At 38.8% G+C, this 26,642-nt stretch overlaps 1 long non-coding RNA gene and 1 pseudogene across 1 annotated transcript; one reads left to right on the top strand and one right to left on the bottom strand.

Moving 5' to 3' along the window:
* LOC131989060 (zinc finger protein 208-like) overlaps positions 1–26,642 on the top strand; it is a 403,618-nt pseudogene that overhangs the window by 57,373 nt on the left and 319,603 nt on the right.
* Positions 8,312–9,470, bottom strand: LOC131989114 (uncharacterized). Its single transcript, XR_009395931.1, has 2 exons — positions 9,352–9,470; positions 8,312–8,920 (listed from the first exon to the last, which is right to left on the bottom strand). It is a non-coding gene; the product is annotated as an uncharacterized LOC131989114 (long non-coding RNA).

The raw sequence follows: 26,642 nt of genomic DNA, 5'->3' as shown, positions 1-26,642 counted from the left end.
TAATAATAATAAATATATTTTGTTTTTATTATTAGTTATATATATATATATTTTATTTTATTTTATTTATTTATTTTTATTTATATTTATATATATATTATTAACAAACAATGTTGGTGTCCTTTCAATATATGTGCGTGTTTGTGTGTAACAGCACACAACAAATGCTGCACTCATTTCCCCTTGATATGAGTTGGTATTTATGTGCATTTACATTCAAATATTATCTACTGAAATGCCGCTTATAAAACTTCTACAGTAATAAATAATTAAATAGCTCACTTAAACAAAATAAGATGGTCTCCACTTGGATTGGGCATAATGTCGAAGGTCCCCACTTTGCCTTTGTTTGGCAGAAAATAATTTCTTTGTGTTTGGGCATTTTTCTCTTTGTAAACAGGTTTACAATACATAAAATCAACTATAAATTATTATTTTCCTAATGATGCAATCTGTGTTACATTTATATATAATCGTGAACAGACAATTTGGGACAAACCTGACATCCGTTTAAAGATGCAGCAATAAAACAATGGAAATCTGAGTTTGCATGAAGTAAAAGGCAAACTACAAATTTCAACCTGGTCTCACAGAAATCTGTGAAATAGCCACGGATTTCGCTTAGCTCAAAATCCGTGGAATAGCCACGGAATCACTCAAATTTCCGTGAAACTGACACGGATTTCGCTACAATGCAAGTTAATGACAGTCATATCCCGTGGCTATTGGTTTGTTCCAAGTCATGTGACTTTCAAGGTCCCGGCGGTCAGAACAAAAAACATGGCGGACAGTTCTCTCATTTTTAGTGAAAAAATCAATATTTTGACTTTGTTTCTGCATAAAAATGGATTTTGATCACATTTCTAGCGAGAAATATATGTTTTATTTTCTAAATATTCACTCAGTGAATGTACATAATCACTTTGTGGTGAAGATCTCGCCAGAAAAATATGACTGTCATTAACTTGCATTGTAGCGAAATCCGTGTCAGTTTCACGGAAATTTGAGCGATTCCGTGGCTATTCCACGGATTTTGAGTTAAGCGAAATCCGTGGCTATTTCACGGATTTCTGTGAGACCAGGTTGACAAATTTTGTGCATTTGTGCATTGATTTCATAATAATTAAAGTGAAAGCAAAATAACATCAAATTACAAGCTGATGGAAACATGGAAATGGACTTCAAAGCGACATATTAATGCTCTGAACCCTCATACACCTTAATAAGTTGAATCTGCTTGAAAATTGATAAAAAATGTCAAAAAATAGAAATAAAAAACAACAAGAATATTAACATTCACTGACACAAAAAGACCTTGAGGAATTTTTTTTGACATTTTGGAGATTTTTTTTTTTCAGTGATTGGATGGTGAGCTCTCAACTGATAATACTGTTTATTATTACTACCTGTTTGATCGTGAAGATCATAAATCTGAGTTGGCTTGACAACTTTCTCAGACAATAGCCACGGATTTCGCTTAACTCAAAATCCGTGGAATAGCCACGGAATCGCTCAAATTTCCGTGAAACTGACACGGATTTGGCTACAATGCAAGTTAATGCCAGTCATATCCCGTGGCTACTCCAACACACAAAGTGATTATGTACATTCACTGAGTGAATATTTAGAAAATAAAACATATATTTCTCGCTAGAAATGTGATCAAAATCCATTTTTATGCAGAAACTAAGTCAAAATATTGATTTTTCACTAAAAATGAGAGAACTGTCCGCCATGTTTTTTGTTCTGACCGCTGGGACCTTGAAAGTCACGTGACTTGGAACAAACCAATAGATACGGGATATGACTGTCATTAACTTGCATTGTAGCGAAATCCGTGTCAGTTTCACGGAAATTTGAGCGATTCCGTGGCTATTCCACGGATTTTGAGTTAAGCGAAATCCGTGTGGCTATTTCACAGATTTCTGTGAGACCAGGTTGGACAAATATCATTATTTGTGAAGAAGATTAAGCTGATGCTTTTATCCAAAGCAACTTCAATAAGTGCCTTCAACCAACTGAAAAAGTGTGCAAGAATCATACGAGTACATCATCTGATATGATCTAATTTAAGTTATTCATTTTGAAACAACTAGAGACAGAGGGAGGTACGGTTCATAAGCTGCACAGGAAGAGGAAGTTGTCGCCTTCATTCTTAGGTCGTACTTCAGTTTGACGCTCAGTCTGCAGCGAGACATCATGGAGGTCACAGCTCTCTGCTTCAGACTGTGTGAGTACTCACCCTCAGGTTTTACTCTTTTTGAATAAGTTTTAGATCCTCGATATCAAACCGTTTGTCTGATATTCAATATTTCTCCTCTGTTCATCCAGTGATGCTTGAATTTACCCTGCTGAACAGTTATACTGCAAAAAAAGGTAAGTGACAAAGAGTCCTGAAGAAACTTGAGCTAAAAGACGCAGGATCAAGTTTGATCTAAAACTTACAATCTGTAGTTAATAGCAAAAGCCAAATTGCATTTTGCAAAATTTCCAATGAAATCTGTCACAAGGTAGAGGCTGCAACAATGACTCTGCTGATTTTATTTAATATATTTTAGTTCTTTTGGGAGTCGACAATGTCTGTCTTGGTTTCAGATGCAGCTTTTCTTCGCATCACTCCAGACCGACAGCAACATTTTCAATACGAGTCTGTCTCTTTGCATTGTGACGGGACTGCTGGTTCCACTCGATTGAGAGGGACCAGGAATACTGAGGGATTTATTCCACTATGTGAAATTAAGAGGACAACCAAAGGGTTGTCCTGCAAGATTGAGAGAGTCTTTCTAGCAGACAGTGGAGAGTACTGGTGTGAGACTGGAGCAGGAGAGAGAAGCAACAGCGTCAACATCACTGTTACTGGTACGTTTCTATAAAAAAAATCTATTACATGATCTTCTGAAAAAACAAATGTTGAGAAAGAGCTTAAAGGAGAGCAAATTGGTGTGCTTCATTTGTTGTTCAGATGGCTCAGTGATCCTGGAGAGTCCTGTCCTCCCTGTGATGGAGGGAGACTCTGTGACTCTGAGCTGCAGAAACAAGACTTCTACCAACCTCCCAGCTGATTTCTTCAAAGATGGCCGCCTCATCATGGAGAGCAGTTCTGCAGAGACGACCATTAAAACCGTCTCCAAGTCTGATGAAGGACTCTACAGGTGCAGCATCAGTGGTGTTGGAGAATCAGCAGAGAGCTGGCTGGCTGTCAGAGGTGAGACGCTGCACTGGTTAAAATAAAAGTGGCTAAAATTACATTACATTCTTTATCTGCAGGCGTCTAGTTTCAAACCTCTCTGTACATGTTCACAGTTGCACATTCACACACTTAAAAGGTTAACAAACCTCAGAGATACTGACTGATGCTATCATGCTATTTTTAAAAGGCGAGCAGTTTTCTCGCAGCATCTTCTGTGGGTTTTTTTAGGCCTCTAACACACAAACCATGTGAGAATGACGTGTGTGTCTGCCGAAGAGGCATTCAGGAAGCTCTGTAGAAACAACAATGGTTTGTACAGTTTCAGCGCTTAACCCTTAATAGGGAAAAATTTCCAAATTTCAACCCTAGAGAATATTGGAGGATATTACATACATCCAGAATGTGTAAAAAAAAACCATATGGACCCAGGGGAGGGGGGTAATATTTTGAGAAAAAAGTTCATGAGATTTAAAGTGGTGAACCTGGGAGAAAAAATTTGCTTTTTTTCTCCACTTTTTTCTCATAAATCTGTGACTTTTTGTGTGCAGATTTGCCACTTTAAATCTCTTCAATCTGCAACTTTTTTTCTTGTAGATTTGACACTTTAATCAAGTAAATTTGCTACTTATTTTTAATTTTTATTCATACTTAATATGCCCTAATATGCCGTCATAGTCAAGTTCTCCTGGTACAAGTCATTGAAGAATAACACGACTGCTTCTTGCTGATTTTTTTTCAAAATTTTTCATTTTTACATTGGAGTTCAAGGTCAATAAAGTTAATATTATTATATTATTATCATACTGATTGGTCAGATGTCATGGGGTCACCGTCTGTGACGTAGCCTGATCTTTGCTGATTAGCTGGAAGAAATCCATGTGGTTCTACGACCACACAGAGAGACATTGGGACCTCATTTAGATATCCACTGAAGGTACCAAATATAGCTCTTCACCTGATAAAGGGTTAAAAGTGAACTTGTGACTTGAATAATCCATATCAAGATACGATAAATGTTCCAAACAGCCTAACACTTAACTTCATATTTACTATTGATGAAGCCATTTTAGGGGATAAATAACATTAAAATGGGATTAAGCCAATCTAACTCCAACAAACTAAGAAAGAAAAGTTGAACTACACTATTTTACTTCTACACATTTGTTTTCACGCAGGTTCTGTGATCCTGGAGAGTCCTGTCCTGCCTGTGAAAGAAGGAATCAATGTGACTCTGAGCTGCAGAAAGAAGGCGTCTTCGTCCAACCTCCCAGCTGATTTCTACAAAGATGGCCTCCTCATCAGCAGCTCTACAGGAGAGTTCACCATCTGGGCTGTTTCTAAATCTGATGAAGGACTCTACAAGTGCAGCAGCTCTGATGGTGGAGAGTCAGCAGAGAGCTGGCTGGCTGTCAGAGGTGAGACACTGCACTTTATGTAAAAATTAAAACAGCCAAATTAACTTTAGCAAACCTTCAGATATAAATACTGTCCTGTGTTGTGACTGATGTGTTCTCTTGTCTTTGCAGCTCTTCACAGAGAGACTTGTCCCTGCTCGGATCACTCCATATATCTTCTCCTCCTCTTGAGGACGGTGTTCACCATAGTGATGGTGGCTCTGCTGCTGCTGCTGGTGGGACTGCTTCACTGTGGGAAACTCACAGTTACACAAAAATAACTGAGACTCATGCAAACAGGTGAAAGAAGTAGAGAACTGAGTTAAATGTGTATTCTTTCTGTGGCTGTTAGACTCTCAGACCAACCTGGTCTCACAGGAATCCGTGAAACAGCCACGGATTTCGCTGAACTCAAAATCCGTGGAATAGCCACGGAATCACTCAAATTTCCGTGAAACTGACACGGATTTCGCTACAATGCAAGTTAATAACAGTCATATCCCGTGGCTATTCCAACATACAAAGTGATTATGTACATTCACTGAGTGAATATTTAGAAAATAAAACATAAATTTCTCGCTAGAAATGTGATCAAAATCCATTTTTATGCAGAAATTAAGTCAAAATATTGATTTTTCACTAAAAATGAGAGAACTGTCCGCCATGTTTTTTGTTCTGACCACTGGGACCTTGAAAGTCACGTGACTTGGAACAAACCAATAGCCACGGGATATGACTGTCATTAACTTGCATTGTAGCGAAATCCGTGTCAGTTTCACGGAAATTTGAGCGATTCCGTGGCTATTCCACGGATTTTGAGTTAAGCGAAATCCGTGGCTATTTCACGAATTTCTGTGAGACCAGGTTCCTCAGACAGTAAGGTTAAAAACAGAGGGACTGACTGATGCATGAAGTTATTTTAAAAGACGAGCTGACAGTTTTCTCGGTAAATGTTGTGTGTTTGGTTTTAGACTTTACAGATGCTGGTGATAATTTGGGCTTCTCAGACACAAACCACATTACACTATTTTGTATCCTGCATCTCTGCTTCTGAGAGCAATATTGTAGCCTGCGAGGAGAAAAACATACTATGCGTGCGCAGAGTCTGCTTGCAAAACTTTCTTTGACTTTCTTCAAAAGTTTTGCGAGCGTGAGTGCAAGGTGGGATTGTGCTCAAATTGTCTCTGCCAATACCAAAATAATGTTCAGTAGCAGCCTCTGTTAAATGACCGGAGAGCTCCTGGGAGGACATGTGCGCTCCATAGCCGTTCCACTTCCTCTTCCGAGCTGCCTTCCTTTTACACTGAAACGCCTTCCGGTTAGACTGAAATCTCAGTAGTATTTATGAGAGCATTTCAATAATATGTGTGAGAGCACAACATTTCAGTAGTGTTAGTGAAAACATTTCACTTGTAAGTGTGTGAGGTTTTTATTATAGTGTGTGAATGTGTTTTGTTTTATATGTGTGTGTGAATGGTAATTAGGGCCTCGGGGCAATCGCACCGAGCACTGGTCCCATACAGCAATATCTGTAGGGACCAGTGCTGCACTACTGTTATACTGTGGATTTCTTCTTATTCCTCTTCCGGACGCAATTTCGTCCCGCTACTAGTCCTACAACTTGAAGAGTTGCAGGACAAATTATATATCAAAACGTGCGGTTTGATCGGGATCGGTGTGCTATTACTTTTCTCTACAGAATATGAATTTCTCGCGACATAAGTCGCGAAAAAACTGCCCAAAATTTTGCATTGAAATGAATGGGACGGGCGACAAAAAATGAGTGAAAAAGAACAATAATTGGAGATTTTTAAACGTCTACTTCTCCGGCATAATTTCACCTAGAGACTCCATTTAAACTTTAAACAGTAGACACAAGTCTTGTGTATTGGTGTATTAATCCACGTTTCGATAGGTCATATAGTTTTGTATCAATCCCTGTTCAATGACCATGATCATTTTTGTAGAAATTCTGAGATTATAATGGGTGTGTATTGCACGGAATGTTCGTGTCACAGTGTGTGACATCATCGCCAGAGTGTAGAGGGAGAGAAAAAACTGTCAAAAAATAAATTTGAAAACTGCGCTCCAGGCCGCAAATTCCACTCTACAGAAATAATTTATACATAGAAACGTAGGAAAATTTGTCTTCTCCCTCACAATCCTCTGGTAAAGCTGTCAGAGTTATAGTTTGGGCGTACAACGCACAGATTCGCCACCAAAACCACCAACAGCCTCATTGGCTCCCATATTAAAAACGCAGGGAGATTTCGGAAAAAGGGAAGATGGAACAGTTTTTTTAGATCGCTCTAACAAAGCTATTTTTTCATTTTTCTCAAAAGAAATCACATCACAGACGTTCAGGAAGAACTCAGGACGCTCAAAGTGAAGTCGGATCAATGATAGGTATTTATACAGCAACCTATGCCCTTTAACCTCAAAATGTGTGCGCATATGTGTGTGTGTTTGTGTGTGTGTGTGTGCGTGCGTGTATCTTTAACTGTTATTACATTAAATGACCAGTGTGTGTGTGTGCGTGCGTGTATCTTTAACTGTTATTACATTAAATGACCAGTGTGTGTGTGTGCGTGCGTGTATCTTTAACTGTAACTGTAATCACATCAAAGCATCAAAGCGTTGGGGTCGACCAATCAGAGCAGAGCAATCAACAGAATTAACAGCTGTGGAATCTTCTGGCAGAGTGACAGCAGCCAGAGGTGGGCAGAGTGAAATTTCTGGCCTCGAACAGAAAGCATTTTTGGCAAAACCATAATACCTATCATTGATCCGACTTCACTTTGAGCGTCCTGAGTTCTTCCTGAACATCTACATATGTTTTTTTTTTAAGAAAAATGAAAAAATAGCTTTGTTAGAGCGATCTAAAAAAAATTTAAAATCTCACTTTTTCCGAAATCTTCCTGCGTTTTTAATAAGGGACCCAATGAGGCTGTTGGTGGTGTTGGTGGATCATCTGTGCGTCCTACGCCCAAACTATAACTCTGACAGCTTTACCAGAGGATTGTGAGTGAGAAGACAAATTTTCCTACGTTTCTATGTATAAATTATTTCTGTAGAGTGGAATTTGAGGCCTGGAGCGCAGTTTTAAAATGTATTTTTTGACAGTTTTACCTCTCCCTCTACACTCTCAGCGATGACATCACACACTCTGACACGAACATTCCGTGCAATACACACCCATTATAATCTCAGAGTTTCTCCAAAAATGATCATGGTCATTGAACAAGGATTGATAAAAAACTATATGACCTAAAGAAACGCAAATTAATACACCGATACACAAGACTTGTGTCTACTGTTTAAAGTTTAAATGGAGTCTCTAGGTGAAATTATGCTGGAGAAGTAGACGTCTGAAAATCTTCAATTAATGTTCTTTTTTGCTCATTTTCTTTCGGCCGTCCCATTCATTTCAATGCAAAATTTTGGGCAGTTTTAAAAGTAATAGCACACCGATCCCGATCAAACCGCACGTTTTGATATATAATTTGTCCTGCAACTCGAAGAGTTGCAGGACAACTCATGAAGAGTTGTAGGACTAGTAGCGGGACGAAATTGCGTCCGGAAGAGGAATAAGAAGAAATCCACAGTATAACTGTAGTGCAGCACTGGTCCCTACAGCTATTGCTGTATGGGACCAGTGCTCGGTGTGATTGCCCCGAGGCCCTAATAAGAAACTTAACTAGCATTAGAGGCTCTGTATTAGACAGAATGTCATTTATTAACGGAATTTTTATTGTTTTGATAGACAAACTTTTCATCAGACACAAAATCATTGATGACAACTGCATTTATTGTCAAGGAAAAAAAGTTTTTTCAAAGTTGCATTTCAACATTCCTGACCATATTTCTGTTATTGTTCATTTCTTATTTGAAATGTATTTTGTTTTGAAAATAAAATAAGATTGAGTGATTGAAAAACAACTAACAAATATCTCTTCATACAAATTTGTAGTTATTTATACATAGTGCAATTGTATCTCACAGCTCAAATAAAAAAAACATATTTGTTAGATTTGTTAGTTACATTTTTCAAAGGAAAAATACACATCAGCTCATGGACTGGAGTTCCACAGGCTTAAAATCAAACATGTATTCATCTTGTTTCCTTATTTTAGAAAAATGGAGTGGGAAATTCTACACTGAATAACAAACAATACAAAACATATATTTAAAACATTTGAGAAACTCAAGTCGAGATATTAAGACAAACTCACTTTGAGAGTCATCCCTGGAGAGAGAGAAAAATTGCCAAGTGGGTGTATTGTTTTTTCTCTGTTGTTGACTTGTATGTGTATTTCCCAGCCTTTCAGTTGTTGGTCTTGTGTGAGAGAAACAGTTGAAGAGAAGGGGAATGAGACAAAAACAAAACAAGTCAACATGTGCAGTTGTAGTTTGACAGAACGTGATTCCATTTATGATGTTGATGGTTATATTTTCTGAGTAACAAAATTCAATATTCATCAAATTCATCTTCATTATCCTATACATTCTGATATGCAGTTCTCTTTTTATCCACAATTTATTTTCTACATTTTGTAATTTGGGTTTCTGTTTTATCAGTGTTGGTTTCCTTAATAAACTAATACAGCCTCTTCCCAAAACTGTCCTAAACATGCTTTAAGTAGGTTATTAGTTTGGTTTTAATGTCCCATTTCGAATAGTGCTGGATACAATTGGTTTAAATAAAGCTATAAAACTTACTGCACACGTTCATATACCACCCAGTGTTCATCTACACATAAAAGTTACCATTTTGGATTTGTTGCTGAGACGGACATTTCCCATTGAGGCGATCTCATCCACAGCGATGCTTCTCTTGGTTGAGTCCTGACTGATCCGATGACTGTTCTCAGGCTCCACTTTGCTGTCCTTGAGCTGAAAGAGACAAACCCCCCACACTTGAAAAAGATCCGTCCATACCAGGATGACAGAAGCAATATGCTCTTTACAGCTCCATTATGTTTGATGGTGACTCAACACATGATTCAACAGGGTATCTGGACTCATTTATAAACTTTCACAAGGTTATACAACATTATAACGTTATATCAGCATGATTATTATTTCCCTTCAGTTGCACTAAGGGGCTTTGACCAACTCCAGAAAGTACACTGAAGTATGGAGACAGGTGCGTGTCAACATTCTTTTATCATATAATGTATTTGTTATTATGTGTCTGACCTCTCCAGTGTCGCTGTAGAGGTTGACCACTTGTTCTCCAGAGCCCCAGGATTTCTGGCCCCACCACACCAGGGCAGTGTCAGTCTCATACTTGGTATCACAACCTGCAGCCCAGATCTGAAAAGAGCAACTTCACACATTTACAATACAAGTAGACCTTCCCTAAAGACAAGTCAAAATCTGTGTCACCTAAACAAAAAAGAAACAAAAAAATTAAAATAATATTCAACATTCAACAAATAACCTAATCCTGAATGCAACCAAAACCAAAGAACTCATAGTTGACTATAGGAAAAAGCCAGGCCAGCCCGTTCCCATCTCCATTAATGGCCAAGTAGTGGAGTGGTTCCCCTCCTTCCATTTCTTAGGTACCACCATCCATCACTCCCTATCATGGAACCTAAACAGTCTCATTATTTCCAAAGCCCATCAGAGAACATACTACCTTTGTCAGCTGAGGAAATTTTGGGTTTGTCAAGCAGGCATGACCCACTTCTACCGTGCTACCTTGGAAAGTGTGCTCACCTTCTCCATCCTGGTGTGGTATGGTGGTGCTACCAGCAGGATAAACAACAGCTTGAGAGGGTAGTACGCAGGGCCTCTATAATCATTGGCTGTAGTCTACCCACCATAGCCTCGCACTATAACACCAGAATTTCCATGGCCTACCTGTCTTTGACCTTTTGTACTACTGAACCTGCTGCTACTCTCTGTTACCATGCACTTTTCTATGTATATTAGTGTTGTTATTTATGTGCCTTCTTGTCTTACCAAAGCACATTCCTATAAACTGTATTTTATTATATTGTTGAAATGGCTATAATAAACTTGAACTTGAACTTGCACAGACAGTCAGGAAAAACTTACAGTGACATTCATTCCAGGGCCGAGATGGAATGGCTTGAATTTGAACACAATGGGCTTTCTGCTGTTGACCTCTATATGTAAATCCCAGCCTTCTAGTGATTGGACCTGGAGGAGAGGGAAGGGGACGAATTATTAACATTAATTAAATTCACATTTTACATATTCACAAAACCTCCAAGGGTAACAGAGTAGTTTGAGACTCTTTTTGCTTGACATCTTTGTGATTTATTAGGTCATTGTTTTTCACTATCAGGTCCCATTGGAATATCCCTGGTACCAATTTTTTTTCATTTATTATTATTCATCCCGTTCTTGCTTATATAGCACAAACACAGTGTTCATCCACACAGAAACAACATTACCTCATTAGATTTGTTGCAGAGACGGACATAATTGCCTGCTGGGCCAATCTTTCCCACAACGATGGTTCTGCTGGCTGAGTTCTGTCTGGCTGGGCCGATCGGGTTTAGATCCTGAGACACAAAACATCTTCAGTAACATTCAGTCATTTGTGCTCCTTTGTGTGTTTCTGAATGTGTGTGTACATTGGTGTGTTGCTGTCTGGTGTCGGGTCTCCAGCTTTGATCACAGGTCTCCTTCAGATTTTCACTGTTGTAACCGGTAGCAGCTTGTTGTTTTTTCTCCAGCTGATGAAAATAAACCCTAATATTCTTTAAACTGGTGACATGTTTCAGTCGTCTGCTACTAAAAATTATATTTGACAGCCATGACCTTTGCTGTAAAACCTTGTTGGGTACATTGCATTTTCTCATGCTTTTTTAATTTACTTGAATGTTCGTTATTAGAATTCTGAAAGAGTCTGAGGTTCATGAAGTTCAACGGGGAGTCCGACTTCATATGAAGAAACAAAAAGGTAAATATTGTATTAAATCTTCACCTTTTTGCTACAGGAAGTCTTAAAAGTTGTAAAGGCAGAATGTATGAATGGAGATGTTGTCTTTGATCACATTAGATTATAAAAGTGGACCTAATGTTGTAGCCGGTCGGTGTAGAGCTCTATGTTGCAATATCCCACTGTATATGTCTTTTGAACGTGTTAACTACATGTTCATTGATTATTCAAGGCTCCCGGTCTGTTTGTGAGCTAGAATTTTATATCACACTCATTTGTGTTACAGTGAGAGTCCAATTTCAGTTATTTCAGAGTTTAAGTGTCTTAGAATTGCCTTCATAGTAAGTTTGATCATCTTGGTCTCAACAAAAAATGTCATGTGGAGAATATAAAAAAAAAAATATTGTGGTGAAAAACCTGCACGTTCTTGACCAGCAGCTCATTCAGATGATTGTCAGCTTTCTTTTCTTTTTCTTTCTCAGTCCAGAGCTGCTTGTCCAACTGGGAGGGAGGAGAGATGAAAAAATATATTTTATTTCATTGAGTAAAATGTTCACATTCTGTCAATGTGTGAGTTATGAGTGCATTTTTTATTAGATACAATGTATGAATCCTTATATACTGTCAATATGAGCTCTTTGTTGAACTTTCCCTCTTTAGTTTAATTTAGTTAGTATTACCTGCCTGGTGAGTGAGATGTGACACCAGGCTGATTGACAGATTCAAATTTACTGATTTACTGAATTGTTTTCATGTTGATTTCATGGTGAATCCATAATGTTTGCATGTATTGATTGATTGATTTTATTGCCCCGTTCACCGTAGTGAGTGAGGAGAATCTTCATCTACAAACAGACCGGGAGTCAGTCAATGTGGATGAGGTTAATAAGTTTAAAACACATATTCAGCAGGATATTTACAAATTTAAAATCAACGCTGAACAGCGGAGATCACCAGGAGAATGAGGTTCATCTCCCACATGAAAACAAAAGTAAACAACTTTTTACGTAACTTCAGATTTTATACTTTGTGTGTGTGTGTGTGTGTGTGTGTACCTGTCCCTTCAGCTCGCTGATCTCTGCATCCTTGTTCTTTATTTGAGTCTTTGCCTCATTTAGCTCATAATTCTGTTTCTTCCATCGTATGTTGTCTTTTTCTCCAAGGTCCTTCAGCTAAGAAAAACAGAGTTGTGTTTATTCCCACTGTTTGTAAATTACAATCAGACATATAGGCACAACAAATATACATTTAACTGTTACTGTTCTTTGTAATGTGAAAGGTCCTTGAGCCTCAAACTCTGTAGAGGGTCCTGGCTCATTGTCAGGCTCATTAGGGACCACAATGGAAATAAGTAGGGACCACAATGGAAATAAGCCTTAGGGCTTTATTGTGTCATCCCTGACTATTTTTTTTATCTACTTATATTATGTATGACACAGGTTGCTGTTTCATATTTTTTATATCAAAAATGGTCAAATAAAATCAATCAATCAATCAATCAATCAATCAAGCTCAAAATAAGGGCTTTATGATATTTCTTATAAACATGATTTTGGACTGATATGTTTCAGGAGTCACATTCATGTTGCTGTAAAACCTGGTTAAATATAGTACATTTTCATCTTCCCTTTGTCTTTTAACTTTTTTAAGCAGCACGTCCCCTTTCATCCAAAATAAGTCTTCTTGAATTTGCCCTTTTCAAGTTTTATCATTTGAAGGGTGAAACCTATGAGGCAGCAGGGGAAAACATGATGGATATCAGAAATAAATACAGCACTGAGAAAATGCAGAAAACATTGGGCACAATCTTTGGCCCTTGTGTGGTGTCCTGTTACATGTGGTACTACATGACAAGTGGCCCAGGACCTGGAATCACTACCCTAACGGTGTTGGGGGGTCAATATCAATAAAAGACCTTCTCCAGCTCCTTTGTCAGCTGCTGTTTCTCCTCTTGGAGCTTCTTGTTATCAGCTGATAGTTTATCCACCTAGACAGAGAGAAAAGATGAGAGACCCTTACTTTAATTAAATATGAAGGACAAACACTAAGACATGACAGGAAGGTACTCTATGATTGAATATAATCTGAAACAGTCCATAATTCACTCTCTTTTAACTCTGTTTTTGGTCTTCACCAACTACTGAAACAAATCTGACTCTTTATAGACTAAATGCTCCACTGTGTTCACCAACTAATCTCTCACTGGCTCTGTTGTTTGCTGATAATCAGGAAATGGACAGTGGCTGAAAACAATGAAGTAGAAAGCTGGAAGGTCCGGGTGCCATAGTATAATTCCTTTTTCTTTCCAAACGAAAATAGGAAAAAATGAAAACAGTGCCCCCTTTTCCTTTTTTTTGTTTTAAACCAAAAACGGAAAAACCGATTTTGCTATCAGCATCAAAAAACAAAATAACCAGAAAACCAAAATGAAATAACGGCCGTTATTTGGTTTCTGCATTTTTTTGTTTCTCATTTATTGATATGACATCGGACACATCGGAAGCGGGACAATAAAAGTCCCGTCAAAATAAAAGTCCCGTATTAATAAGTATTTATTATCAAGCATAAAAAAGGGGAAAAAAGGTATGATCATACACTAGTATAGGCTACTGTTCTCTGAACAATGCATGGTTCACATCTATTAACATACTTTTCTATTGATTATTAATTATAATCATAACTAATGCCAGCAGGTGAGCCTGACGTTTTGGAAAGCTATCTGACCACATGTTATACACAGCGCGGAGCAGAGCCCGGTCACCGGTGCTGCTGATCGCTTCTGAAGTAAGCTACTTTTACATTGTTTATCTCATCACCATGGCAACGCAGCAGCTGCATCATAATAAATCCCTGGAATATGGGGGATGCTTGCTCGCGATCGCAGCTCCTTTGATGAGAACGCGCACAGAACACAAAGCTCAGAACCGGACAATAACCGGAAAATAACACCAGTTAACTCTAACCGGGGATAAAGGTTTTGTTGAGCCGGAACATGAACACAGAGCCTGGTTGAGCCTCCTCCGTACTAAAGCCCTCAGGTCTACTCTTCATGTAATAACAATTGGTGATGACATAAACAACATAAAAGTACTTCAGAAGCGACCGGCAGCACCGGCGATACCCGGTGCTCTGTATAACATGTGGTCAGATAGCCTTCCCAAACATCAGGCTCACCTGCCGGCATTAGTTATGATTATAATCAATAATCAATAATAATTATGTTAATAAATGTGAACCGTGCATGGTTCAGAGAACAGTAGCCTATACTAGTGTATGATGATACTTTTTCCCTCTTTTTTATGCTTGAAAATAAGTATTTATTAATACAGGACTTTTATTTTGATGGGACTTTCATTTTCCCGCTTCCGATGTGTCCGACGTCATATCAATAAATGAGAAACGAAAAAATGAAAAAAGGAATTTGCAGAAACCAAATAACGGCCGTTATTTAATTTGGTTTTTTGGTTATTTCGTTTTTTGATGCTGATAGCAAAATAGTTTTTTCTGTTTTTGGTTTAAAACGAAAAAAGGGCACTGTTTTCGTTTTTTCCTATTTTCGTTTGGACAGAAAAAGGAATTATACTATGGCACCCGGACCCTGGAAAACAGTCAACAGTTAAATGAAGAAAAATACAAACTAACCTCCTTCCTCGAAGACTCATTCATAGTCTGCATCTTGTTATCTCCTCGTTGCTAAGAAAAGACAGGGAAGGATAAAGATTAGGCATAAGATGAATGTGTGAGCAATCTTACAGCAACCTCTGGGCTAAAGATGAAGCCAACACTGAATTTGCAAAAATAAATATGCAATTCCCTGACTGGCCACTTGAGGCTGGCTCCAAAACAATCTCAATCTCATATTTTCTTTGGTTCTTAAAATATTTCTTTCAGGCCACTGCTTTCATGTTGATTATTAGTTGCATCGTAACAATGGGTAGGGGGGTATTTTATATTATATAAATGATATATTTTATATATTAGGGCACCTTGTAATTAAGTACAAAGCTACTTCAGGCAATTACAGATTTGTGATATGTGCAGTATAAATAAAATCAAATTGCCTTTTCTAATATTATTCTTATACTGTCACCACTTACCCAAAACCAGGAGGACTGGGCTGCTGCAGCTTGGTTTACCTCCAACTTGAAGTGAAGAGAGAGAAATAAAGTCAAACATTTTAATTTATTAACACTATCTACACCATCTTATTTACAGCCTGTGTACATTTTTAACACATCATGTGCACAGCTGCTAGGAGCTTCTCAGTGCAGATGTCTTTAGTCTTTGATCATCTATTACTTCACCTCTAGCAGAAGAGATTGATCGTTCTAAGTCACCTTCACCTTATTAGGTATATCCTCTTCTTTCACAACCACCACCCCCCAATGATTCTCATCTGTGGCCAGAGACAGATCAGAGGCAGCAGGTAGTTTGTCTTCAGACTGGGAGGTTACTCTTGGTTACTATTTAAACAGATAGAAGGCATTGAAGACATTTGGATTGATTCATATGATACAGAATGAGACATTTCAGTCAAGTCACTATCCCACATAAAACCTCTGAGAATAAATACTGCAATTTGTGACTTGATTTGTGACTTACTGGGTAGTTGTTGCCTCGGTTTCCATTTTTTCATAAAAAAGAAAAGTAACAAGACAAACAGGATGATCAAAACTGCCAGACTAACAGCCAAACCAGTAATAATGGGAGCAGAACTGGACTGGACAATAAAGAAACCATCTGAAATGATAAAACAAACAATAACATGACATTCACAGACAAGTTGACATTTGCTCTTTGAAGCTAAAACAGAGATCATCGTTGAAAAAGAGCTTATTTCTACCTGGAACAGTGAATTGTGTCTCTCTAGTGTGGTTCTTGTTCTTCTGGTGGACTCTACAGGTGAAGCTGTTGTTGTGTCTCTTCTCCACAGTCACTCTGCTGCTGACAGTATAGAGGTCATCAGGACCTCTGACTGTCTCTGTAGGTCCAGCAGAGAGGAGCTTTCCCTCACCGTCCAGCCACAACACCTCAGGCTCTGGATACCAGCTTTCAGACTGACACTGGAGAATCACACCTGCTCTGTTGATGTCAATTCCTGCTAAACTGATGGCTGGGGAAGGGACAGCTCCTGATACTGAGCCAATGGAAATAATGTTTTGTCAGTGAAAGGAAAACATTTGATCTTTGGACATTAATATTTGCAATTGTGAATTTTCTTGCAGAAAATATTAATTTCTCATTTTCGACCCTGGACTGTAAAACTGCAAACTTGTAAGGCTCCCTGATCCCTAAATGGCTCAATCTCCATTGATGTCTGTCCAACAAGGCACTGTTGGCACTGAAGGAGAAGGTGAGGCTTGTGTTTGACCTGAGAGACTCACCTGAGCCGACCGTCCAAAACACCAAAGCTCAAGCTTAAAAAGATGGTTGACTTTCTGCAACCAGATGTGGTCTAAAGCCACTAAGAAGGGAAGAACTCTGAAGTGGTGAAAATGTAAGAGTGATATTAAATCAGAGCTGTGGGTCCACACCACCAAAGGAGATGGATAATCTGGGAGGCTCAACAGGACAGTTCCATGGGCGGAAACCAGGCACGGTTCAGGTTCCTAACAGGACCACTAACGATACCCTTCCCAGTCCCCTGCAGAACCTGCACCTCTGGTCTGGCTCAAATCCCAACTCTGCGACCCACAACCCAAGCTGATAGCATCCTTCTTCCCAGAGGCAAGGCAGGATTGACCAGATCCTGCTCCTGAAATCTTTGAGGCACACAGGCTGAGTGATGTGAAAGCAAAGGATGAAGCTAAAAGCAGCAACATGGAGTGGTTTTTAATGTAATCTCGAGCTGAATGCACCATGGCAGCCAACCTCAATCACCAGTTGAAGTTCCTAAAAGGGGGTAGGAGGCTGGCTTTGAGAGAAAGAAGGAGAAGTATTCAGGGCTGGCAGCTGTGTGTTCACAAGCTGGGTGGAGGGTGTTCATCTATCCAGTGCAACCTTAACCCACCACAGAGGTTACAGTGGAACATCCACCCAGCAGCTCCTAAAGTCTCTCATGATGAAAGGCACCAACATGAAGAAGGTTGTGAAAGACCTGGCAGAGGAGACAGAACAAGGGAGCTTCTGGCTCAGCACAAAATATAAAGCGTGGGGAAAGCATGGATCCTAGCACCAGCAGCAGGGGGCGGTAGGGAAATGGTAAATGGACCTGCACTTATATATCGCTTTTCTAGTCGCTTTGCGACCACTCAAAGCGCTTTACGCTACAGACTGACTCATTCACCCACGCATTCATACTGGTGGCAGAGGCTACCCTAAACGGTGCCACCTGCCACCATTGGGAATTCATTCACACACCGATGAACACAGCATCGGGAGCAATTTGGGGTTCAGTATCTTGCTCAAGGATACTTTGGCATGTAGGCTGCGATGGTCGGGGATCGAACCACCAACCCTTCGGTTGGGGGCCTACCAACTCTTCAAAGTGAGCCGCATCCCTGCAGCTGCTCCACCACCTCAACATGTTCAGGGATTAAAAGGAGCAAAACATCAGCGAAGGGTGGCTCCTGGCTGATGACCAGCAGCTGGCACAATGGCACCGTCAGAGGTGCATCAGGCAGAAACGACCTGTGCTTGTAACTAGTTACATAATAAATCTTTGAATTTGATCAGTTTAACATATTTGAGTATTCCTCAGTTGGCTGTTTTATTGTGAAATGAAGCCTGTTTCTGAACTAGGCTGTTCAAAACCAAAGGGATCAGATGTCTGATACTTTTGATAATTATACAGTAAATCAATTATAAATTGTGAAATAATTAAATGTTGCTAAAGATGATAAACACTGCACTGCACCAATCTAACCACACTAACTACATGTTGACTTACCAACAACGAGCCTAGCAGAAGACTGTTTATGCTGTAGTGGGATGTCACATTCATATGTTGCCTGATCGGTGAGTTGTACGTTGGAGAGTTTCAGTGAAAGGTTTCCTCTCTTCAGTTCTTCAGTGAACAGTGAAGTTCTTCTGCTGTACAAAGGATTTTTTACATACTCAATGTCCTGACCAACACGCCACACATGGACTAATGTTGGCTTGAGGTCAGACCTCCTCCACTCTATCGTTGCTGGAGTCAGATCCATCGCAGGTTTCAAGTAACATGGCAAAATTATGTCATCACCAACTCCTGCTACTATTGACTGACTAGGACCAATTACCTGAGAGTCACCTGGAAAGAAAATAGATATGGATATTTGTAAGTTCTTTATCCGTAGCATTTTGAGAGAAATTGAATATTTAATCAATAAATGATATACATTATTCATTCCTTAAAGAATGTAAACTTTTTTTCAATGTAATCTGGACAAATACACACACAGAGATCAATTTCACTCTTAAACTTTAGGGGCAACAGATAGCAGACTCAACTCAGACCCCCAAGTATACATGTTTACTCTTGGAATAAATATTTTGAGCATGACTTTATCAAACGATCTGATTTTGTCTGTATGCAAATGAGCGCATATTTGATGAGTTATGGCCTCATTTGTCTATTTAAGCATTAAAATACAAAAAACATGCAATACATTTTTTTCTCATCTTAACATAAGTAATCAACTGAGAAAGTTTCATGGTGATATCTATTATTTAATTATTTTTACCCTATTCACCTGTGGTGTCTTGACTTTATTGGCTTATTATGCTAATTATGCAAATTGCCCAAAGTGCAACTTTGAGCAACCAAGTTAAATTTCATCCATTAGGCCTATAGATGACATTTCTGCAATAAAACTTTAGGGTACTCAACATTTCTGGGTTCAAGAAATTACGACTAGACCAGAGAGGGTAAAGGCTGGCCCATTTGGCTACAATCCTTGTTTTATAGTCCAAGGAGAGAAAGAAAGGGAACAATGGGAAATACTTATTGTGAGTTCAGGGCGGCTTGGTGTGTGACTTACCTCTACATGAGTGTGTTAGTAGCAGATGGAAAACTAAAACACTAAGTGGAGAGTGAAGAGACAGTTTGTTCTTCTGGTGAAACATCCTGCAGCCCTGAAAGTGAGCAAGCGATACAGTGTAAAGAAGTGATTGAACTGATAGTTATTCATAATAAGTTATTGAGTCTTTCCTTAACAGTATTATGTGAATGTGTTTCAATGTAAAAGTTATTTTGTTTTTGTATATTGAGTTTTTTTGTGAAGCCCTATGATTCCTTTTATCACACTCTCTATGTTGTAGTCAGTGTTGTCTTTGTGTTGTGAATGAAACCCCCTAAATTTCAGTATTATTGACTGTTACTTTAACTGATACGAAATCAGACTTCCCGCATTTTTTTTAACGGACTGTGCATTTGATATAATAAACATAAGCGGTTTGATTAACTATTACCCTTCAACTGAAATACATTTGACATATGGATACGTTTCCACAAACACAAAGGCTGTAAAAAAACTTTATTACTCTCATAAACTATATTTGTGCTCTAAATGAAGACCTTCTTTTATACTAGAAGGTAATAATCTATTTTAGTAGAGGTTGAAACATATAGAATGAACACAATTAAAATTAAAAAAGACAACATACCTGTTTCCTGACGATCACGATAGTCAGTTCATCAAACAGCACAGACAAAAGCTGTAAATCATTAATAATTTGTGACCATTTTGGTAATAAAATGACTAGTGAATTCCACTAGAAGACTGTTGGCATCATGGTTAAGATCCAGTACATCTGTGGATTGAAGTCTGAAGTTGAAGAAAGCATTAATTCATTCATTAGTTAACTTTAAACAGAGAATGGTAATTCTCTTCTGTTCCTATAACGAAGATCAGTAAGATCAGCTCAACTTTATAAACATCTGAACTTTGAGCCTGTTGCTAGGTAACTGATCTGGGTATAAAATATTATTGGTGCAATCAAAACTACCAGCAACAGTAACAATACAAAGAGTTCAGGAGGTAAGTTGGTATGTTGCATTACTGCAAGGGGGGGGGGGGGGGGTTTCTTTTGGAGTAATGGCTTCTTCCTGGCAGAGTGGCCTTTCAGCCCATGTCTCAGGACTCGTTTCACTGTGGATAATAACACACTTTTACCAGCTTCAGCCAGCATCTTCACAAGGTCTTTTGCTTTTGTTCTTGGGTTGATATGCACATTTTGGACCAAAGCACGTTCATCTCTGGGACACAGAGCCCGTCTCCTTCCTGAGCACTATGATGGCTGGACATTCCCATGGTGTTTATACTTGGCTATAATCATTTGAACAGATGAATGTGGAACCTTCAGGCATCTGGAAATTGCACCCAAGGATGAACCAGACTTGTGCAAGACCACAATTCTCTTCCTGATATCTTGGTTGATTTCTTTTGACTTTCCCATGATGTTACACAAAGAAGCAGTGTGTTTCAGGTGTGCCTTAAAATACATCCACAGGTGTGTCTCCAATTAACTCAAATGTTGTCAATAAACCTATCAGAAGCTTCCAAAGACATGACAGCATCATCTGGGCTTTCCCAAATTGTTTCAAGGCATAATAATGTTAGTGTATGTAAACTTCTGACTTTGAAGAAAGTCATAAAAAAATGTAAAAAAAAATCCTTCTCTCATTATTCTGGAATTTAGCAAATAGAAATTATTTTGGTAATCCTAACGGACCTAAAACAGGAAAAGTGATATGCATATATATATATATATCTATATATATATATATATATATACACATTGTATGACAGACTGACTGTATGAGGATCTTAGGCGATCTTACTGGGGATTTCCACCGGGCGCGTTACAGCAGCAGCACGTCAGTTTAGCGAGCCGGCCGTATACACGCGAGATAACGAGATCACGCGATAATCCTGACCATACGGGAGACCGCAAGATCCCGTGATAAACTTTAAACTCTATTTATACAGTCTATGGATAAACTGTGTGTATAAAATAAACAACAACAACAAAAAACAACTTACTTTGCTTCTCTGAGGTGAAAGATATGTTGATCTGACCATCTATCCTTATAAAAACAATATGTTATGTCATAAATGATTGTATGATGTTCCACTTCAACAATCAGTCTCTTGTCGTCCGTGTCGCCGATCCTCTGAGACCCTTTGATTGATTGATTGCTGATCTGGTGCCTCGGTCATAACATAATGTTGATGTGAAGTAGTTTTAGGCTGCATGAACTGCGTATTGTGTTTTATTTTGAAAGGGGCGGAAGTGTTTTACGCTGATTCTGAGTCGGACTTCCTGTCTGGTGTGATCTGCTCTGTTGAGATTCATGCGATTTGGCAGCGTCTCGCGGAGAAATAGAAGTCCTACCTAATGCTCGCGGAGAGACGCTGACGCGACGCTGCAGTAACGTTACGCTACGCGCCCGGTGGAAATGCTCTCATTGATTAGAGTGTTACCTATTTGCAACGTTATACGCGACGCTGACGTGACGCTGCAGTAACGCGCCCGGTGGAAATCGGGCTTTAGGCAGCAATCGCTTCAGGGTGTCGGGTCAGGACACTGTTGTAATGTTCAACTCAGGGCATTAATAAGAGGCAGAGTCCTTTAATAAAGGGTTTTATCGGCATTTGGGTGTGAGTGTGTGGTTGCTGCAATACAAACACAACAATACAGACTGATTAGAAAATAAAGTATAACTTAAGCATAAAATGTACTGAGCTAGATATCTCTAACCAGCTAACATATGAAATACAGCTCAAGATTATTCAAATCAGCATTAATCAATTAAACCAAAATGAGCATTAAGCTACAGGCTTAGATGCAACATAAGAGTGACATTCACTGTCACGGATCAATTAGCATTCAGTATGCAATGTATGATCAACAGAAATTCACAATATAGCAACATAAACGTTCAGGCTATTGCTAGTTAGCGGATAGCTCCAAATCACTTATTAGCGGCTAATTGGTTGTCACATTTCACAAACTGACAGCAAAAACGACCGCAAAGTCATCAGAAGAGACTCATGAATCAACACAAACATCAACAGAATATAAAACAGAAGTAACATCATAACTCACGGCTCAATAGACGCACACACTGCAGATCGTTCAGCCCATGTTTGCTCTGAGCTGATCAGTGCGCATGCGGTGCATTCAAGGACCGCGGCAATGTGGGAATTCACACGTGCGGCAGAAACATGCACAAAGGGATGATCTTTTGTACATACATACATAAAAAAAGTGTGTGTGTGTATGTATGTATGTGTCTGAAATTTTGATTTTATGACACACTGTTTATTAATTTAGCATTAGTCAGGTGATGCAGAAAATCCAGAGTAATCTAAACCAACGTAATCTCCTATGAAATCAGTTAGCATATATAAACTCGAAAATTTCCTCTGGGGAAATTCTGAAAGGGCCACGGGGGCTACTGCCGGTGTGTGTACACTATGATGAGATTCTTCAGAGATTTCAAACTATGCCCTTTAACCTCAAAATGTGTGTCTGTGTGTGTGTGTGTGTGTGTGTGTGTGTGTGTGTGTGGTATTAAAATCACATAAAGTTACCTGTGTGTGTGTGTGTGTTTGAAGCACGTGTATGCATGTGTGAGGAGTGTGCGTGCTTACGCGCATGTGTGTGTGTATCTGTAACTGTAATCACATCAATGATCAAAGGCAATCAGATCAAAGCAATCAACAGAATTAACTGGCACCTGTTCTGGCTCAGTGACAGCAGAGGTGGACAGACTGAAATTTCTGGCCTCGAACAGAAAGCATTTTTGGCAAAACCATAATACCTATCATTGATCCGACTTTACTTTGAGCGTCCTGAGTTCTTCCTGAACGGCTACAAATGTTTTTTTTAAAGAAAAATGAAAAAATAGCTTTGTTAGAGCGATCTAAAAAAACTTTTACATCTCCCTTTTTTTAGAAATCTTCCTGCGTTTTTAATATGGGAGCCAATGAGGCTGTTGATGCGTGTCGGTGGCGCATCTGTGCGTCCTACGCCCAAACTATAACTCTGACAGCTTTACCAGAGGATTGTGAGGGAGAAGACAAATTTTCCTACATTTCTATGTATAAATTATTTCTGTAGAGTGGAATTTGCGGCCTGGAGCGCAGTTTTCAAATTTATTTTTTGACAGTTTTTTCTCTCCCTCTACACTCCAGCGATGATGTCACACACATTCCGTGCAATACACACCCATTATAATCTCAGAATTTCTCCAAAAATGATCATGGTCATTGAACAGGGATTGATAAAAAACTATATGACCTATCGAAACGTGGATTAATACACCGATACACAAGACTTGCGTCTACTGTTTAAAGTTTAAATGGAGCCTCTAGGTGAAATTATGCCGGAGAAGTAGACGTTTAAAAATCTCCAATTATTGTTCTTTTTCGCTCATTTTTTATTGATATGGAGGCTGATGTGTAAGGTGTTTCTCCATCTATTACAAAAACTGAAAGTGGATACTGCTCTGCAGGAAGCTCAGTTTGTGTGCTTTGTGTACTTCCCCCCAGCCCCTGGCTGTGACGAAGAGGGAGGGCCAGGGGCTCTTCTGGTGTTGCAGAATTTACAGTCAATTTGTCGGTGGGGCATTGCAACATATTTTAATCAACCTTTTGTCATTCTGCCCATTTGTCAACAAGATTGGGGTTGTGTGCAGTGGATTTTTAGGGGGAAATAGCAGGTCAACAGTAGATGTCACTTATAAATGGTGTACATCATCAATAAAGCCAGAACCTGAAGAAGAATAGTAATGCAACTCAATGTGTCAAATGTTGTGGTTATAAATCTGTTATAAAAATGAATTCATTAAACCTATTAAGGTGTAGCAGGATTCACAACATGGTGTAGCTTTCTGAAGTCAATAGCTTTCAATGTCTCATAAGGTCACAACAGGCTATTTTAAACAGTGAGGTTAAGTGTCAAAAAATTTCACTGCAATAAAATGCTGCTATTGGGACAAACATCATCACAATGAATAAAATTGGGCTCATTGAATCCAAGTGTGTTATGCAACTCAGACTGTTTAGGGAGCCCAGTATGCAGAAATATTCAACTATCATAGCCGAAGAATAACACATTTACCTGCCAGGGAAAAACTGTGTGGCTTCTGCCTCAAACTATATGTGACTAAATTAAAAGGAGACTTGTGGGTACCCATAGAACCCATTTTAATTCTCGAAGTCAGAGGTCACAAGGAAATTTGCCTAAACGTAAAATATAAACTTTGTTTATTATCATTATTTCACCCCCCTCCAGACAACGTATGATGGCATGGTTGTTAGCAATGTACACGTAGTCTTCAAATTGAGTATGCTACAGCCTCCAAAAGAAAAAAAAAATCATGCAAAAAGTTCTTAATGGGGCTAGCAGGACTACTAATAAATTAATACATTTAACATTTAATATAAACAATTATTTGTTTTAATCTCTTTATGATCGAAAAAACAATGTGGCATTTTACATTGACGGTAAAAACTGAATTACAAGCAGTATAAAATATAGAATACAAAAAAATCTTAAGAATTTTCAAAACAATTTAATATTCAAGGTTTCATATGAACAACGGTAATAAAGCCTATTGTTTTTTTTTGTATTTTCAGAAATTCATACATAAATTCAATATCAATAAAGCAAATGCTGACTTTTCCGAATGTTTCAAAAACATGTGGTTTGAATTATTAATATACTACAAAAAGAAATATGTAATAATGTTTGATTTAATGTTCATAAAAAGGTCTAATTTTAAAGAGTGTTGTATCATCATGTTTACTGAGCATTTCTACATTACAGGAGGATCTGAGTCACGCTGTTCCTGATGATGAAAGCAGATTTCTTTCATTAAAAGGAGCAAAGAGATATGATGAGCTGAAGGGGAAACTTATAGATTGATTTGTTTGTGTTTATGAACTCAGTTGATGTTGGATGTCTCCAGTGTTGCTGGTGAGAGAGACCTGCACTGTGTCTCCAGGGCTCCAGGGCTTCAGCTCCTCCCACACCAGGTCAACAGGATTAAGATGAGTTCCAGAACCTGTCACAGATATCTGTAAAATAATGCCACAGACTTAGTAGCAGAGTTATTACATAATAAAAATAACTATTATATTTAAGATCATTATTGTTATTTTTGTTTTATTGCAAATGTAAAACTCAACAGCACTGCCATAGTACAGAATAAAAAGAGGCAATTTAGAACATTTACAAACATTTAGAATTTAAAAAAGACTTACAGTGGAAGTTTTCCCAGATCTGAGTTTGAATGATTTCTGAAATGTGTAGATAATGGGTGTTCTGTCCTTGACCTGCGTATGTAATTGCCATCCTTCCATTGGTTTGTCCTGCAGGAGGGAGAATCACACAGAGACTTAGAAATTTTCTCCATGAGAAAAGCTTGACGTAAACACCAAAATTTGAAAAAACTGTGCATAAAAATTTGGAGAAAGATGGAAACACTTTTTCTAATTAAGTTCTTACGTAGTGAACATTTAACTCATTTGACTGATCATTACATTTTTACATTACACATGTCACACATGTCATTTAGCAGACGCTTTTGTCCAAAGCGACTTACAATAAGTGCATTCAACCTGATGGTACTAGACACAGACCATAGGAATCGAGTAAGTACATAACTTTAAGAGCAAACTGTCATTGCTAAAGGAGTGTATATGTTACAGAAGAAAAGAAGAGAAAAGAATAAGAGCTTTTTTTTTTTTTTAATATATATGTTAGGTGACCATGACTTAACCGAGGTATTGTTGGAAGAGATAGGTCTTCAGCCTGCGGCGGAAGATGTACAGGCTGTCTGAGGTCCTGATGTCTGTTGGGAGCTCGTTCCACGATTTGGGAGCCAAGACAGAGAAAAGTCTGGAAGGGGTTTTGAGGCAAGTTGACCCAGGCAGGGTGGGAGTCGCCAGCTGTTTGGCTGATGCAGAGCGGAGAGGACGGGCAGGGGTGTAGAGTTTGACAAGGTCCTGGATGTAAGTAGGACCTGAACCGTTAGCAGCAGAGTACGCCAGAGCTAGACTCTTGAAACGTATCAGCCACCGGTAGCCAGTGGAGGGAGGGAGGAGGGGTGTTGTGTGTGAAAATGTGGGAAGATTGAAGACCAATCGAGCAGCTGCATTCTGGATGAGTTGCAGAGGTCGGATGGCTTTGGCAGGCAGACCTGCCA

Source organism: Centropristis striata, chromosome 17, assembly GCF_030273125.1.
Source record: "Centropristis striata isolate RG_2023a ecotype Rhode Island chromosome 17, C.striata_1.0, whole genome shotgun sequence".
Lineage (NCBI taxonomy): Eukaryota > Metazoa > Chordata > Actinopteri > Perciformes > Serranidae > Centropristis > Centropristis striata.
The sequence above is the reverse complement of the archived record's forward strand: the minus strand, read 5'-3'. Positions and strand labels throughout refer to the sequence as shown.